At 41.7% G+C, this 17,086-nt stretch overlaps 1 pseudogene; it reads right to left on the bottom strand.

The window, feature by feature from the left end:
- Positions 1-671: 671 nt before the first annotated feature.
- Positions 672-1,989, bottom strand: LOC147462082 (uncharacterized; annotated as a pseudogene).
- Between the last annotated feature and the right edge of the window lie 15,097 nt (positions 1,990-17,086).

Here is a 17,086-nt window from a genome sequence, read left to right on the forward strand (position 1 = left end):
AGAAAATGCTCAGCAATAACCCAAATGTTACTCGCATTTGGATACCGAAACAAAAGCAAAAGGAACTCCCTTCAGTACAAGAAACATCGGAAGGTAGACAGCTGCATTTGCAACCGAAAAACCGACTTATGTGGATACCAATAAGCAACAAAACAGTGGCAACAAAGGAAGTAGCAACAAACCTACAAAAACCGGCAAAAATAAGCTACCAATGGAAAGCAAAAGAGATACGGTCCACAGCCATTCCGGCCAAGCCAATCCTCTCCAAAGAGACAACTACAGACTTATCAACAGTAGCAAAGCGACTGCCTTTTGCAAGAAAGAAAATTAAACAGAGAGAAGTAGAGTTACAGATGTTACTTGCCAAGAAAACAGAAAACATCGATGGCGAATGCCAATAAGCATCTTGCTTATACCCTTCTCTTGCACAATATTAATTTTTCCATGCATTGACCGAGTATGCATAACATAGGGCCACATTAATCGGCCAAGCATTAGCACAAATTTTTCAACCTATGCATGGCACATACTATTGGATGTAAAGATTGCAGGGCTAAGGAGGGAAATGTTCCATAGCCAAAGCTGTCGAGAGAGAGACCTTGTGTGTTAGAGAGAGAGAGAGAGAGAGAGAGAGAGAGAGAGAGAGAGAAAGAGAGAGAAAAGAGTACACGTATCTAAGAATAGTTTGATTATCTTGAAAACAAAAGGTTTACAAGTGGGGAATATAAAGGAATGGAGAGGGTATAAAGTGTGGCTATAAATTACGTGAAGGGGAGGAGGCCACATAGGCATGCTTATTGGCCATAGAAAAGGAGATATGAAGATAGGGAGGTTTCACACACTGTAGCTCCGTATATATCCAACAAATCCCCCCTCGGAGTGAAGGTGGAAAGCTAAGAGACAAGCATAAGGTAATTTGGTATGGACCCAAAGCTGCATCCCAAGAACTCACATGTCATGGAAATGCTAGCACCTACACTCTCATGGCAGGCATGATACAAGGGCTTAACCATAAAAACAAAAAAGGCTTGCTCATAAGACATCCCCCCTTGAGCCAAGCTAGGGTACAAGGATAAGAGCTGATGTGGAAGACACACTCTCAAGGCTAGATAAAGACACAAGGACACAGAAAACACAAAGAAAGATAGATAGTCAAAATTTTGGAGTACTACTCCGGGCAGAGAACCCATTGTTACAAAACATAGGAAGGGAAATTTAGAAGGCCCAAGAGTCGGGGCCAAGATCATCCTCAATGGAAAGGTGAGCCATGTGAGCTTCCTCAAATGGAGGATCTTCTTCTTCATCGGAGTGAACTTTGACAAAGTTGGCACTATCTTTGGCATCAAGATCATCTAGCCGTTTGAAGCAACGGTTAGTAGTGTGACCTGTTTTTTTGCAATAGGTACAATGGAGTGTCGAGGAAGAGGCTCTTGGAGAAGAGGTTCTAGTGGAGTGAACCCGTGCAACCATGATTCTTTCCCCTATTTGAGATTGTAAACATCAACGCTCATGGTCAAGAATGTGTGCTACTACTTCTTCATAGCGCATTTCCCGTGCTGTGCGAAGACCGCCTAAAACTTCAACATATTCTGCATGATCTTCTAAACTATTGAGAAGAACAGCTTTCTTGTCGTTATCGTCAGGGGGACATTTTTGTGCTGAGAGTTGTTGAATTAAGATGCTAATGGCATTTAAATGTTCCTTGAGTGATGGTGCATTGGAAACATTCACTTTGTAGAAGCATTGCTTGAGAAAGAGAATTGAGTTATTCAAGTCGGTGCCAAATTCATTAATTAAATTGGTCCATACTACATCTGCGGTTGATTCAAGGTTAAGATGATGAATGTAGTTATCTCCAAGCCCAAGACCTATGATTGCAAGTGCGTGGTCTTTTTTATCATTCCATGCTATTACTTGTGGACTTGATTCATGACCCTCGGGTTTAGGCTCACGCCCCTTAACTAGACGCCACACTTTGTGATGCATGAGGACAAGCTACGTTTTAGTTTGCCAGTGCGTGAAATTTACCCCATCAAATTTCTCAACGTTAGTGAGGTTAGAGGTGCGTGGATTTTCCATGGCTTGCACGTGAACTTATTCTTGCGTGAAATTGCTCACTTATAACTATAAGAGCATGCTCACCTCATCGTCCTGACGGCCACATGCTGCGCCAAATAAAAGCTCACAACTGCTGCTATGCGAAGTTGTCTCCGTCGTGAGCGTTGCCGGTTCCACCCAAGGTGAATGCTGCTCCGCCGTGAGTGCTGCCGGTTCTGCCCGCAGCTCCGCCACTTCCGCTAGCTATAGAGGAGGAGCCGCTATTTTGGCTGGAAGGCCTATTATGAGACTGCCACGCTTTCACTGCGATAAGTAGCGGGATCGGTGCCCGTCATCTCCACCCACATCATAGTTGGCTCCAACTGTTGTTTGGACAGCAGCCCGTGAACGACTCGTAGCTAGAACTCTTGGCTCTCCACGCGCGCAGACGGTTCCAAAGCTCTTGGAGTATGTATACCATGTCTCTTGGAGTTTTTTGTTCGCTCTTTCAGCACGATACCTTGCTGCTACAGTTAGGAGCCGGACCTGCTTACCCTATTGGTTGTGTCGCAGGGTGCCACAGGGAAGCTAGATGCATGCAGAGGGGCGATCGCTTCTCAAGTCATAGCCAATGAACCTTGCGATGTGTGTGTGTGTGTGTGTGTGTGTGTGTGTGTGTGTAGAGAAGAATGGACCTCTGCGTACACAGCTGTGGAGCAGAGTGTGTGTGTGTGTGTGTGTGTAGAGAAGAACGGACCTCTGCGTACACAGCTGTGGAGCAGAAGAAGATTGAAAATCCCGCTCAGAGAGGCAATTTGTTTGATAAAAAAGATCTCTCATGTCAAGTGGATAACACACTTCGGCTCTGATACCATATTGGATGTAAAGATTGTAGGGCTAAGGAGGGAAATGTTCCATAGCCAAAGCTGTCGAGAGAGAGACCTTGTGTGTTAGAGAGAGAGAGAGAGAGAGAAAAGAGTACACGTATCTAAGAATAGTTTGATTAGCTTGAAAACAAAAGGTTTACAAGTGGGGAATATAAAGGAATGGAGAGGGTATAAAGTGTAGCTATAAATTACTCGAAGGGGAGGAGGCCACATAGTCATGCTTATTGGCCATAGAAAAGGAGATATGAAGATAGGGAGGTTTCACACACTGTAGCTCCGTATATATCCAACACATACTCCGAGGCGATACCTTGTCGTCTGGGAGGACTCCGGCTAGGAGGGGGGGAGGCATTCTCAAATGCGGAACCAATAGCAGAAAGAGCAAAAAAGGGCATGATTTTTGACTATTTTAAGGGTTGTTGTTTGATTGCAAAATTTTCCGAACTAACCCAAGTACATATGCCCTTATACAGCATGTATCTATAGGTATATGGTGCCAATTGTCAAATCAAGCCCCTACGTGTGTGTATATAAGTAGAAATAGCCATTTTTCGGGCAAAATATTGGTAAAACGGAGAAATCCGGCCATAAAAATTGCATGTGAGTGTATATAATGTTTTGCGATGGTGTTTTTGATTTATTATGATTTTTGGGGATTTTTTGGGTTTGATTTGCTATTTTTCTTTTAATTTTGCTAATTTTCAACAGAAAAACTTCAAAATTACAAAAAGCAGGTGAAAAACGGTCGTAATGAAAAAAAAATATGGGGATAATCAGTGACTATAGGACAACCTATGGTACAGTGGGGGTGCAATTATGAGACTGGAGCGAAAAGCGTGTTTTGGCCAGATTTTGACCGTAGATTTTGACCGAAATGCCAAATTTCTGGTAAACATGGCAAATGGAGTCCAAATCAAGAAATTTTTGAGCTTAAACGGCATCTCACAAGAAGTTGGGAGCACATGTCAAATTTCATGAAAAGTGGTTCGGGGACCTCCATTATAAGAAATTTTCACCTCATTTTTAGCTCATTTTCACTATTGTCCTTTGAGAGAGAGCTTCGGCCACCTAGAGCGAGTGGAACTTTCAGCAGCTTCTACGACGCACACGACTACCCGACGGGCTTCAGACATGAGAGGTAGGCTCACCACCTTGAGCTTTTCGCGCATGTTTGTTGTTTTGTCGCGAAAACTAGCGTAGGGTTCACACACAAAGCGGGCAGTAAAAACCTACAAGTAGAAGAGGCCACCTAACGGCTAACCCAAAAGCAACGAGACTTCATCGGCAGCTTACCCTAGCATAGGAGACCAGTCTTGGATGTCCAAAGGCAGTAGAAAACCATCGGGAAAAACCCTAATTCCTAGAATCCCGCAAGAGACCACCAAATGAGAAATCGACGGAAAGGTGCCCAAATGTTACCAAAATTCATGGGTAGGAGCATCTAGACATGCTCGAAAAGTCTATGTAGCCCACATGACCAAAAGGTGACCCGAAGCGGCACTAAACTTCAGAAACGGCATCAGACACACAAAGCATCAAATAGCTCTCGCGGCCAAACCGCATGTCCGTTTGCCACCAAACTTCACGAGCGGCTTTCCTAGACCATCAACAACCAAGTTCTATGGCGGTAGACCACCACAAATCATTGAAGACTTGTAAATGCAACCACGGGTGCTTCTAGAGCGACAAATTGCCAAATGGAGCTCCGGTGAAGCCAAAGTCGACAAAAACCATACGACAAGGATCCCCAAGGGATCGGGAAGCTATGGAGACCAATATCAAGAAATTTCATCACCGAAAAGCATTCCAAAAGTCAGAAAACATCTTGAAGACTCTGAAATTCACACAAGGAGTTACTTTCTATCCATTTGACTTTTTTGTTGAAAATAGGCTTAAAAGGGACTTAGGGGGACTAAGGGCAGACACTAGTGACAGATTCCATGAAAAAATCATCAGGAGACATCCTACGCGTAGGATGTCTCAAGGGAATTTCTGGGCACAGATCCCAACATTTCTCATCACACACATTTTCTGAATGATCTTTAACATTTGGACCAAAATTGACCTCATATGCATGAAAAAACGCAAAGTTATGACATAGAGGCAATAATGGGCCATAGACCTACCAAAACTTGTCCAAATCACATGAAACTTGCACAACACCTTCATGAGCACATAGCCAACCAATCTGTATGGTCACCTGCAAAAATTGATGAAGTAGACATCCTACGCGTAGGATGTCTATTTGACATTTTTGGCCTACAAAGGGTGTTTGTCCATTCCAGATCTAATCATATCATCTTCAAGAGCTCATATACCAAGTTTGAAGCCATTTTAATCATTGTTTACCCCCAACACCTTCAAGATACACTTTCTCGGTCCAAAAACACTACACAGGCTCTTACCAACATCAATTCTTGTCCAAATCAAAATCCAAGAGCATGGCCATGTTCCACATGCCAAGGACTACCCACAAAACAAATCCCAAGTCATTTTGATAAAATAGACATCCTACGTTAGGATGTCTCAAGTATATTTTATGACCTTCTGTGCAAAGAATGACATCATGGGAGCCAATACCATGGTGCAATGAGCCCATATATCAATTTTCAACCCATTTGGACATCACTTGCTACCTGTTGTGGGCTTTCTACCCAATTTGTGACCTAAAGCCTGAATCAGCCCAAAAATCCACCTTTTGATGCCCAAATCCAAATCCAAGCACATAGCCATGTTGTACATGCCAAGGACCACCAGCATGTCAAGTATCATCCAAATCTGATGAAAAAGACATCCTACGCGTAGGATGTCTAAATGAAAATTTTTGGCCAGAATTGCACTGTGAGCACATGCACAGTTTCACAAGTTCCTTTTAAGCTTTATTTTCAATTTTCAAGTCATTTGGATAGTCAAAACTCAGTTTTTCAGCTGATATGGGAAAAACGTTAACTTCGGACTACTGAGTGCAACAGGATCTATGGCAGCCGCAAAGTCACCGGCAAAGAAGAAAAGGATGACCATAAAAGATTACCTAGAAGAGGTAGAGCCCTTCGTCATACCAGAAGGAACTCTAAAGCCAACAAACACATGGATCCAAGAAGATCTACTAGAGTCCAATGATCTAAAGATTTACCAAGGCGTGTTCAAAGACACCGAAGGAAACGCGATAGAGCTACCAATGTTACTGCGGGAACTCAATGAGTTCGTCAGAAGCAAGATGGCAGAGTATCTAGAGAAGATTGATCTCCACAATTACTTTGAAGCGGTGCCGGCAGGTATTGACATAAAAAGAGTATGGGAATTTGTGACAACAATAAAAGAAGATGGAGTGGCCCGAGTTATAGATTTGCAGGGCAAGCCAGGCACTGATATTCTAATCACCGAGAGAGTAGTGGAAGCTGCACTAGACCTCTCCAGCAAGGGGGATAGTGTAACCAAAAGAAGAGACGAAGTAAAGGTGTACACTAAAAAAAAAGCCAACTATACCTTTGAAGATATTGCCAACCCCAAAGTGGCAATCATGAGTCAGCTGTACAATCAATATTTCCATATGTGTACAAAGCAGCCACAAAAGTACAGGATGCCGCTTGCAAAAATTGCCACAACATTCAAATGGGCAATGCAGAAAAGCAAGCCGAAGATCACCAATTATGCAGCTTATGTACATGATAATCTGGTAAAGATGGGCAACAAGAACCCCACATACATTGTGCCGGGTGAGCTAATCACAAAGGTGATTTATCGAGCATTGCACGCCAAGGGGAGATGGCCTGACCCTCCATCACAGAATGACTAGTTGAGGCTCAAGGAATGATCAAGAAGACGAGCAGCCAAAAGCACCAAGGGTGGCAACCCGTTTGAAACGTCGGTTAGAAATGGTGCAAGAAGAGCAGCCAGAGCTGAAGAAAGGAAAGAAAGAATCTTCCCAAGTGCCACTAAAAGAGACGAAATCACAGAAAGCGGCACTTCTAGAGCGGCTGATGGAAAGCTTCAGGGAAGAAAGAGCCCTCAAAGGAGATTTAGACGAGCTATGGAAGCCATCTCTAGAAGCAATGTCGGGATCATCCCGAAGGGTGCACAGAGATAGATTCGATGATTACATTAAGAATTTTGAGATTCTTGATGCCACAACAGAGAATATCCCACATGTCTGAACTTACGAATTATAAGAGGGATTAAAGCACTCATAAAACTATAGAAGCAAGGGACACAAGAAAAGAAAATGAAAAAAAAAACTATTTGCTATGAAACAAAACTAACATTATTAACTTAGACATGTTTTTAGGAAAGGCATGCGCAAAATAAGTCGACACGGCTTACTTGGCTAAAACTTAAGAGACACACACACACACACCCTTGTGACAAGACATATCTGCAATGCCTCCAATATCCACAATCGGCTCTCTCTGTCTCATCACCCTGACAGCATGACACAACAAAATCCCCATGCATACCGCTCATGCATCATCCCTGTCTCTGCCTACAAATATCTCACACTGACACACGGGCCACGACCTTGCAATTCTCTACCTTCAAAAAAAAATCCCTCTTTTGAAAATCTCTCTCTATCTCCTCCAAGTGCCTTGCCCCTCCCCATGCCCTTTAATTTAGCTTTCGTGCAAACTTTCACAAAAGCATCTTAGGAGATTCCTACAAAAAGAAATGGAGAAAAGATTAGAGGGACATATTTGAGTTCAAAAATGAATAGGTTTTCTCTCTCTCTCTCTCTCTCTCTCTCTCTCTCTCTCTCTCTCTCAAGTAAAGGCAAAATTAATAGACTTTTCTTTTTCAAAGCTAGCAATGTGTTATAGAAAAAAAAAATCCCTCAAAGCCTATTTGTTTGTGCAGCCCTTTCAAGGGAGATTTTTTTTATTATACAATGAGAGAGGGCAAAAGTTGGACGGAATGAATGTTTCTATTATTAATAAAAATTCATGATTGACAATTTTGATTCTCACCCTATCTTTCAATAATAGTAGCCTACGACTAACAAGGCCTCATTGTGTTATGTCAACAACCAGTGTTCATAGAAAACCGATCTTTGGTGTGTTTTTTAAGGACAAAATTTAAAAATTATTGGCTAGTTTGGAGGGTCACTTGATGGAAACCAATTAAATTTGGAGGATTTTAGTGTAAAAATCAATAAAAATCCATAAATTTACTAAAAATTGGGAGATTTCCAATGCTCTCCTTTTTTGCATTGGTTGCTAAAAATGTTTTTGGTGAACATGACACACGACAACAATCTCGCCCTACCTGTCGAGTAAGGTCACACACTATTAAGAGTTGGGTGGAAATACTTCCTGCCACCTACTCATTACAGGTTTTCTAGAACCAAACACACCGATCTTTGGTGTGTTTTTTAAGGACAAAATTTAAAAATTATTGGCTAGTTTGGAGGGTCACTTGATGGAAACCGATTAAATTTGGAGAATTTTAGTATAAAAATCAATAAAAATCCATAAATTTACTAAAAATTGGGAGATTTCCAATGCTCTCCTTTTTTGCATTGGTTGCTAAAAATGTTTTTGGTGAACATGACACACGACAACAATCTCGCCCTACCTGTCGAGTAAGGTCACACACTGTTAAGAGTTGGGTGGAAATACTTCCTGCCACCTACTCATTACAGGTTTTCTAGAACCAAACTTAGAGAGAGAGAGAGAGAGAGAGAGAGAGAGAGAGGGAGGGAGTTTCCTCTCAAAAGAAAAAATTGTTATAGCCCTTGCCCAACAATCTTTGCATTTGAGGATGGTGATGGCACGACTCAATGTGTATTTGGTGGCAGACATTCTTCTTGAGAAGGAGCAGGATCTTTTTGTGTGCAAGCTACATCACATGAATTTCCATAGAGCCATCAAATATGTGTTGCACATTGAGAGAGAGAGAGAGAGAGAGAGGGAGGGAGGTCTTTTGGATGCAAACAAAGTGTTTGGACTCTAGAGTCTTCTAGAGAGAGGAGGGGGTGTGATTAGAACAAGTGGGAAACAAAATCTTAATGGATTTTATTGAGACTTTTCAAGAAAGACGAGGAGCAATAGTCAACGCAACACAAACTTCTTGCTTGTAGTTGACCTTTAATTTTATCTTTGGGATCTTGGTAGATTCCTCATAAAAGCTAAGTAAAACTCAACAAGGATATTGATACTCGTCAACAAATAGCAACAAGTAGGTGACGGTCTCAATTCACAACACCCTAAAATATTCACGATAGTCAGCTTTAATGTTTCCACATGAGCAAAGATTTCAAAAATACCCAAAGATAGTGCAAAAGTGGAGGGGGGGGTAAGCGTTGATGCACAAGAAGACCTGCAGATAGCATGTCGGAGATGTTAGACTAGTGTTACAGAAGATTTATTCTCACAAACTTACAAAATTCCTTTGAGGAATGGAAAAGCTAGAGGTTTCTTTTGGTTGCTAGCAAATACACAAGAAAGAACAAGCTCGAGAGTTATCCAATGTCATGCTTGCTAGCACCTACGCCTTGCTTAGCATATCCACTCTTGAAGTTAACCACAAATTTATTTAGTCTCTCAAGTAAATAAATAAGTGACTTACAGGAACTCTTGGCTATGTGTGTTTTGATAAAGTGCCTCTCATTAACTCGCTCGATTTTATCATCGCTCGAAAAAGTTCGCTCGGAGTTTGGGATTCCTCTATACATACTATCATAAAATCATCAAAAAATAGTCTTTTTTGGTTATTTTTCATCATTTTTCTTGATATTGGGACTTAAAAATGGAGAAATCCAACAAAAAATAACAAAGCTGTGTTTTTCAATGGATTTTTTTAATTATTGGATTTTCACTTTGCTTTTTTAGCGTATTTTGTTATTTTCTTTGATTTTTTCAATAAACAAGTCTAAAATTCATAATAAATAGCAAATGAGCTCAGATGAAAAAACTGAAGATACGCTAATGATCAAAAGGACAAAGCGGATAGGTACAAAAAATTTCAATCAAATCGGTAGATGGAAGCGGGAAGCCTAAATTAGGCGGCCAAGGCCTACTTTTGCAGAATTCTTACAGAACGAGCTACAGCAATCCGATTGAGGAAAATTTTGAGTCTAACATAGATTTCACGGCCTAGTAGAACTAACATGGGAATTTGGGGAAAATTGATTCGGGAAGCCTGAGTATAGATATCCAAGGTAGCCTAAAATCACCTCATTGCCACTTGTCGCTCTTGGAGAGAGAGCTTTCGACCTTCTTCGCGTGAGATTTCCGAAGTCCACAGTCATCCGTTTACAGCGCCGTCTCACACGAAACATGAGGGGTAAGTTTTATACTTATCAATAATCCATTTTGTATGGCCGGTAGCTAGTCTAAACCCAAGGGAAAAACCCTAGAATCCAAGCAGTGCACGAAATCCTACGACCAAAAATTGACCATAGCGACATGTCAGCTCAACCAAATCGAATGAGACTTGAACTGTAGCATGCCCCTATATAATAGAACACTTCTATATCAACAGTTGACCATTCGGCAGGGGTCGAGGGGGGTCCCAAGTAGAAAAACTAGGTTTTTGGCAGATGCCAGAATTGGATTATGACTCCACAGACAGCTTGTAGACTGGGTCTATACACAATGTATATGGTTGGTTTCATAAAAATAATCAAGGCAAGCTCTTAAAAAGCAGGAAACAGTTCGAAGGCTACAAAGCGTCAAATTTGACATACGAAGCCAAACTGACTCCAAATGGACCAAAATTGGATGGGTTGCTTCAGGACTATGTAGCAGACAAGTCCATAGCCTCAAAAGTGACTAACCAACTCCACAGGCCATGTGGTCACAAAAATCGATGATTTCAGAGTTGACAAAGCAAGAAGTGATGCCGACCCGACAAAACTTTACCAAACTCAATTTAGGACTTGTTTTAGGTGTATTGAATATGTTTAGGTCAAAATTTGTCAAATTTAACAAAAAAAAGTTGAATGATGTAAATAATCGCGATTATTTGTTTTTACAATTTTTTGGCTTGAAAATGGTACCATCACTTCACCTATCATTTGTATACACCTATTACATGCCACATTTCAAGTATGAGGCAAAATGATCAATGATAACTTGGAAAATTATCAAAGAACGCAAAGAAGTCCTTCCAATTCAAATTTTGAGATATTTGTCACATTTTTTGATCCAAATCGCACCATATCTCATACACAGGGTCTACATTATGCTTAGAACCAAGTTGCACTGAAAAATGTTCATTTTGATGAAAAAGTTAATAATTGTGATTATTTACTTTCTTGCCAAAATGGGCGAAAATTGCAACTTTGACCTTATGGGACCAAAGCAAATGATGTCCCAAGCCCACTGACCAAGTTTGAGCAAATTTGGATCTCAAAATCTCAAAATTTCTTTATATCTATTGTTTCAGAGACGGAAAGCCTAAATCTGGCACCATTTCCACCCTGTGCACTCAAATGAGCCATCACTTCACTCAGAGTATCTAATTGCTATATATTTCAAGCCTATGATGCCAAAAATGCAAAAAATTGAAAAAAACCGGCAACTGTAAATAATCGCAATTATTTACTTTTGTTGCAAATTTTTGCTTGCACTTTATGAATTTGACCTTTACATGTTTTTATGCATTTATGCATGTTCCAAAATTGATTTGAAAAAAATTGGACTCAATTTGTCAGCAATTCAGACTGAAGAGCATTTCAAAGCGGAAATTGCAAAAATTTTCTAACTTTGGCACTCTATTCACTTAATAGAATGCAAGTTGCGAAGAAGGCCAAGAAGAGGGTCTCACAAAAAGAGAAGTTGCAAGAGCTACCACCATACCAACTGGACCCCAGTTTAGTAAAGACGGCCAAAGAAACATATATGTCCAGAGAACAGCTTGAAGAGAATAACACCACGATTTTCACCGACAGGTTTGAAAGTGAAGAAGGACATCAAGTAGAGCTGCAACTACTACCGAAAGAAATCTATGATGTCGCGGCAAAGCCAGACACAAAGGAGGCCAACAGAAGGCTCGGCCTCAGAGAATTCTACGACCAAGAACCGTGTGGCGTAGACTTCCAGAAAGCCTATGAGCTCTTGTCTACAACTAAGGTAGATGGATCACCCCAGATTACTGACCAAGAAGGACAGAAAGTCAAAGTAGTGATCACAAAGAAAACTGTGGCAGAGGCTTTGAAGTTGCCAACAAAAGAGATGACGATGAGGGCCCGTGTGACAGGAAGACAGCAGGCACCTTCACCAAGGAGACTGTTGCGGCAACCTTTGCCGACCTCATCCAAAAACAAGTGGAAGAACCAGCACGGTTGTATCATCAGCACTTTCATTTCCTAGAAAAGAGACCGCCAAGGTACACAACACCTAATCATGCAGTTGCAACTACATTTACCCAAGTGTTGAAGTCGACAACCAGGAAATCGATTGATCACGTGCAGTATGTGCTATCAACGCTGAAGAGTACAAAGAAAGAGGGTAAGATCATGTATCTGAGTGCACCTGAGGTACTGACAAGAATAGCATACCATGCTATTGGCATGGCAGACAATTTTCCGCATGCCCCAGATCAGAACACATGGATTGTGTCTGCACGGCCATCTCCAAGAACCACCCGCTCGTTAAAGAGAGTTTACAAATCTGATGAAGAGTCTGCTGAAAGCTCTCATGAAGCGCATAGCAGTGAAAGCTCGGATAATGAAGAGAGGAGAGCCAAAATAGAGGAAATGAAGAAAAAAGCAGTGACTGCACACCAAGAGAAACCTCAGCAGAAGAAGGCGAGGTTTGAAAGAGAGAAACACACTTACGAAAGAAGCCGCCAAGCTGCAGGTGAGGACCCGGCAAGGTGGGTTCCAAGAGATATAAGAGGCCCCCGAACCAATAATCCTGCAAGGAGAGAACCAGAAGATCCCAAGGATTCTCTTGAACGCATGTACGAGGAAGTAGAAGCCTTAAAGAAAAAAGAAGCTCAAGAAGCTGAAAGAAAAGCAAAGGAAGATGCGGCGGAGCAGCAGAGACAAGCTGAAGCGGACCAACAAAGTAAAGCCCAGCACGAACATGGTGAGATGTCTCCCAAGCATCATCACCATATATGAAACAGGAAGACCACCCGATGCCAAGTCCTCCACCTTCACCCACCGTTAGATCCATTGAGGGTGGGGAAGCCAAAGAAAAGGAGCCTAAACCAGAGGAGGCAGCAAATTTTGAGCAACCCAAGTCAACAGAAACAAAAACCACTCCATCTACAACCACTCAATAGGAAACAGCCAAGGTATCCACGAAGCCTCAAGAAGACAAAACGGCCAAGGCATCCACGAAGCCTCAAGAAGAAAAAACAGCCGAGGCAACCGCACAGCCTCAAGGAGAGGTAGAGACCTCGACGCAACCACAGCCCCCACCCAAGGAGCCACACGCAGAGACTGTTGAAACATCTAGGCAACCTACAGAGCATAAAGATCATCCTGCAAGTTAATGAATATGCCAAGCAGATGCAGAAGATGACAGAGAAAATGCGAACTGCAGCACTTAGCCGTAGTGCTAAGGCTAGAGAGCTGGAGATGGTCATCACCGCTCTCTAAGGAGAGCTAGAGGACAGGATGAATGTCGTCACAGATCTGCAGAGACAAATCCAAGAGCTGAGAGGTGAAGTTGAACAACACCAGCTAGCAAAAGAGAAGCAACAAAAGAAAATGGAGGAACTGGGAAAACTTCTCACGAAGTTAACAGATGCCTACAAGACCAAAGACCAACAACTGACAGAGGTAACCAATGAACTCTTAACCACAATTCTGTCAGTACAAAAGATCCAAGTGCAACTCGACGTAGCAAATGCTTCATTGCAATATGCAGAGCAAAGGATCAATGATTAGGCAACCTTCTCGAGACAGAAAGGGAAAATCCTACAGTTGCCTCAATCAAAGGTACACATGAAGTATACAAGGATTTAGAAAAGAAAAAAAAATATCTTGAACTCGAACTAAAGCTAGAGCAGTCACAACGAAGAGACCTTACACTAATGCGGGTACAAAGAGAAGAACAGCTGCTCAAGGAGATAGCCGAGCTAAAGAGGACCAATCAGTTGCTAAGAGAGGGACAGCCAGAGACACAAGAAGAAGCTGGTGCCTCAGAGCAACCAAATGTTGAAATTCCATCAGTCTCTTTCGCTGAGATGGAAATACAATCGATAGAAGGGCTAGGAGGAGAGGAAGATTTCCAGGTACAATAACAGATGTTGAGAAAGTGCCAATGGTCCAGCTGTCTAAAGCTGAAGAAGATGCACTCAAGGAGCAGGTTTCTCAGGAGACAAATGAACAATGGAAAGCAGCGATGGATTGAGAGTTGAGAGTTCTCTATTCAGTCAATGTTACTCAACTCACTCCCAACCAAATCAATGCACAATAGCATCAACAATCATTGCCATATCCTTTGATCAAGGTAGAGCTGTTAGGTGAAAGAAAGACTATATAAAGATATGCAGGAAGAAGGCACAAAGGATGTCCACCCCAAGTGGAGAAAGAGCTGGCTAAACAAGAATCCACGATACTTGATTCTATTCAAAAGAGCACCTTCCGCCCTTCAGAAAGACCCAACCTTTTGACATGTACCATGGGTAAGAACGTGGCAAGCACATGAAGCACTAAATAAGAAGCGGCCTACATGGCTGAACTATCCAAGATTTCCAGCTCCAGAGTAGGGAACACCGACAGGAGAATACATGGTGAAAACCCTAACAGACGCCATGACATTCTTCAAAAGTCTCCTTGATCTCTCATGTGCCATGCTCTACAAAATTTTCCGAATGCTGCTCACATGCATTGAATTTTTTCACGAGCGAGAGCAAGCAGGAGCACCATGGATGTACTTCCTCGAGGGAAATAAGTGTCTTTGCTACGACCTAAGTGGCCAACCTTCCGAAGAAGTCTTGATGGCTTATACGCCCGATGCATGTTCTTGCCATCTAGCAATATGTTGGCGTTTAAGGAAGCGTTCTATACAGGGTTCTTCACTTGGCGAACGAAGATATTTGGGCCAATGATAAGCAACCTAACCTCCAGATTTAATGGCTACTCAGCCATTGAGCTCAAAAACAAGGTCACCATGCAATTCTTGCTGGCTCCAGACAAAGAAAGAAAGATCAGATATGAGAAATCCTTACATGCATTGAAAGACCGCCTCGCTAACCATCAACCCGAAGATTACTTCAGCCCATAAAGCTGTGTCAAGGGACGACACAGGCGAGGAGGGGGGAATGTTAGCAGCAAGCTAACTCAGATACCGTTTTTTAGAGCTCTCACTGTAAAAACATTTATTATTTTGATGAATCGGGAATATTGTAACTCCTCCTTTTAGATAAACTTTGTAATTGATGAGCTGGGGCTACAAGCTTCCAGATTGTATCAAACTGTCTTTAGTTAGAGCTCCCAGATTATTAGTTTTGACTATCAAAAACCTTGGCTAAGGTATAAAAGCCAATTTTTGTAAGTTTTTTATAATGTTTGGATAATAGAAACACAACATGAGCTAACGACGCTCACTTCTCTCCTTCTCACGCTTCCTACTCCCTCCCCGGTTGTCACATTGCAATCCGTCTGTTGCATTACAACCGCAGGTAAGAGCATTGACGTAAGCTTTTCACGGTATTTTGTAGTTTTTGGCATCGTCGATCCACGGCCTAATTTCATTGTAAGTAGGAATTAAGCTTTAAAATCAAAAACTAAGTATAGGCGGGGTATCGGGGCATCATTGCTAAGCATTTAGATGTATTCTGGGTCAAAAACGACTAGGTCAAAAACTCACTGCTATTAATAATCGCGATTTTTGCGCTTGATCTAAAGTGAGAGCTGAGACCATAAACATGTGTGCTTAGGTCTTATAAACTTGTTCTAGAAGTTTTGTAGCGTTTGGATGTCGTTTGATGATGTAACGGATATGATTTGTTTATCGATGAGCGTTAGCTTTTGGTGATTTCTGTCATTTGAGTGTAACTTGATTTAAATGCGAGTTGTTTTTTGTTTTCCAAGAGATTGACAACCTCTTGTAGCCTGTATGTACTAGTTGAGTCAGTTTCGTGCCATAGATTGACAATTATATTTATGGCTCTTGCTATGTTTACAATAAGATAGGAGTGAAGTTAGACACCCGTCCCACATCCCCCTACTCCAAGGTTGACGCTGCTTTGTTACACTTTTGAACTAGTTCTCTTGTGCTACCGCCAAGCTTAATGAAAGTCCAAAGAAGGCACCAATATTGTGCATTGTGGCCTCCTTCCATGAGTCCACTTTAGAGGAAAGCTCTGCTTTGTCTATCATATCCCAAGCCATGATGGTCCATTCCTACTTTTGGTTCATCAACTAGACAACTAGTTTGGCACACGGTTCCTCTAGATGCAACATGGGGTCAATGGTCCCAATGTCACCTTACTTCTTAGGTCTTCACTATCCATTTCCATTTCCCCATTGGTGAAGGGTAGTTAGTGGCTTTAGTATTTCTCTTCCACAAGAACTATTTCAAAAATTCTTTTCAATTGAATTTTCTCAGTTTTAGCAGTGGAGACACAAATGAAATATAAGGAATCGTGTAATCATTGATCACAATAACTCTGCTATGGAAGGGGAGGAGCACAAAACCCCATCTACTCATTTTGCTATTAATCCAACAGAATGATATTTTTTCTGCAAACAACTTATAATGACCTCGGAGGAAATATTATTCTCCATATTCAGCAATGGGCAGCAATGGGTTAGAAAGCAACTGTGTAAATGATCAATCTTAAGTCCCAAGACACCTCCCTCTAACATGACTAGGGCCTCCTCCATCTTTGTTTTGCTTGCACTCCAGTCATCAACCTCAGCAAATCTTTCCTCTACCAGGCATGACTTATTTTCCCATGTATTTTCCCATGACATAGCCGTATCTCTCAAATTCTGTACTTCCCGAAAACATCAGATTGCATTGGCCAATGAGCTACGCCATTGGTTACCAGCTCAAACATTAATTATTCTGCAACCTTTCCATGCCATAGATTGGTGACACCATCACAAGAACATCTCACACTGCAAATAATCTGGCAAGCAAACCATACACTAGCTCAGCCACTGTGTTCAGCAGCACAGCCTCAAGCCCTCATGTTTTATAGTTTGATCAGCACTCTGCTCAAAGCAACCTTAAAATCAAGGAAAGTAGCATATAAACCCTTCA

This window comes from Adiantum capillus-veneris, chromosome 3 (assembly GCF_014529385.1).
Source record: "Adiantum capillus-veneris isolate H3 chromosome 3, ASM1452938v2, whole genome shotgun sequence".
NCBI classification, from domain to species: domain Eukaryota; kingdom Viridiplantae; phylum Streptophyta; class Polypodiopsida; order Polypodiales; family Pteridaceae; genus Adiantum; species Adiantum capillus-veneris.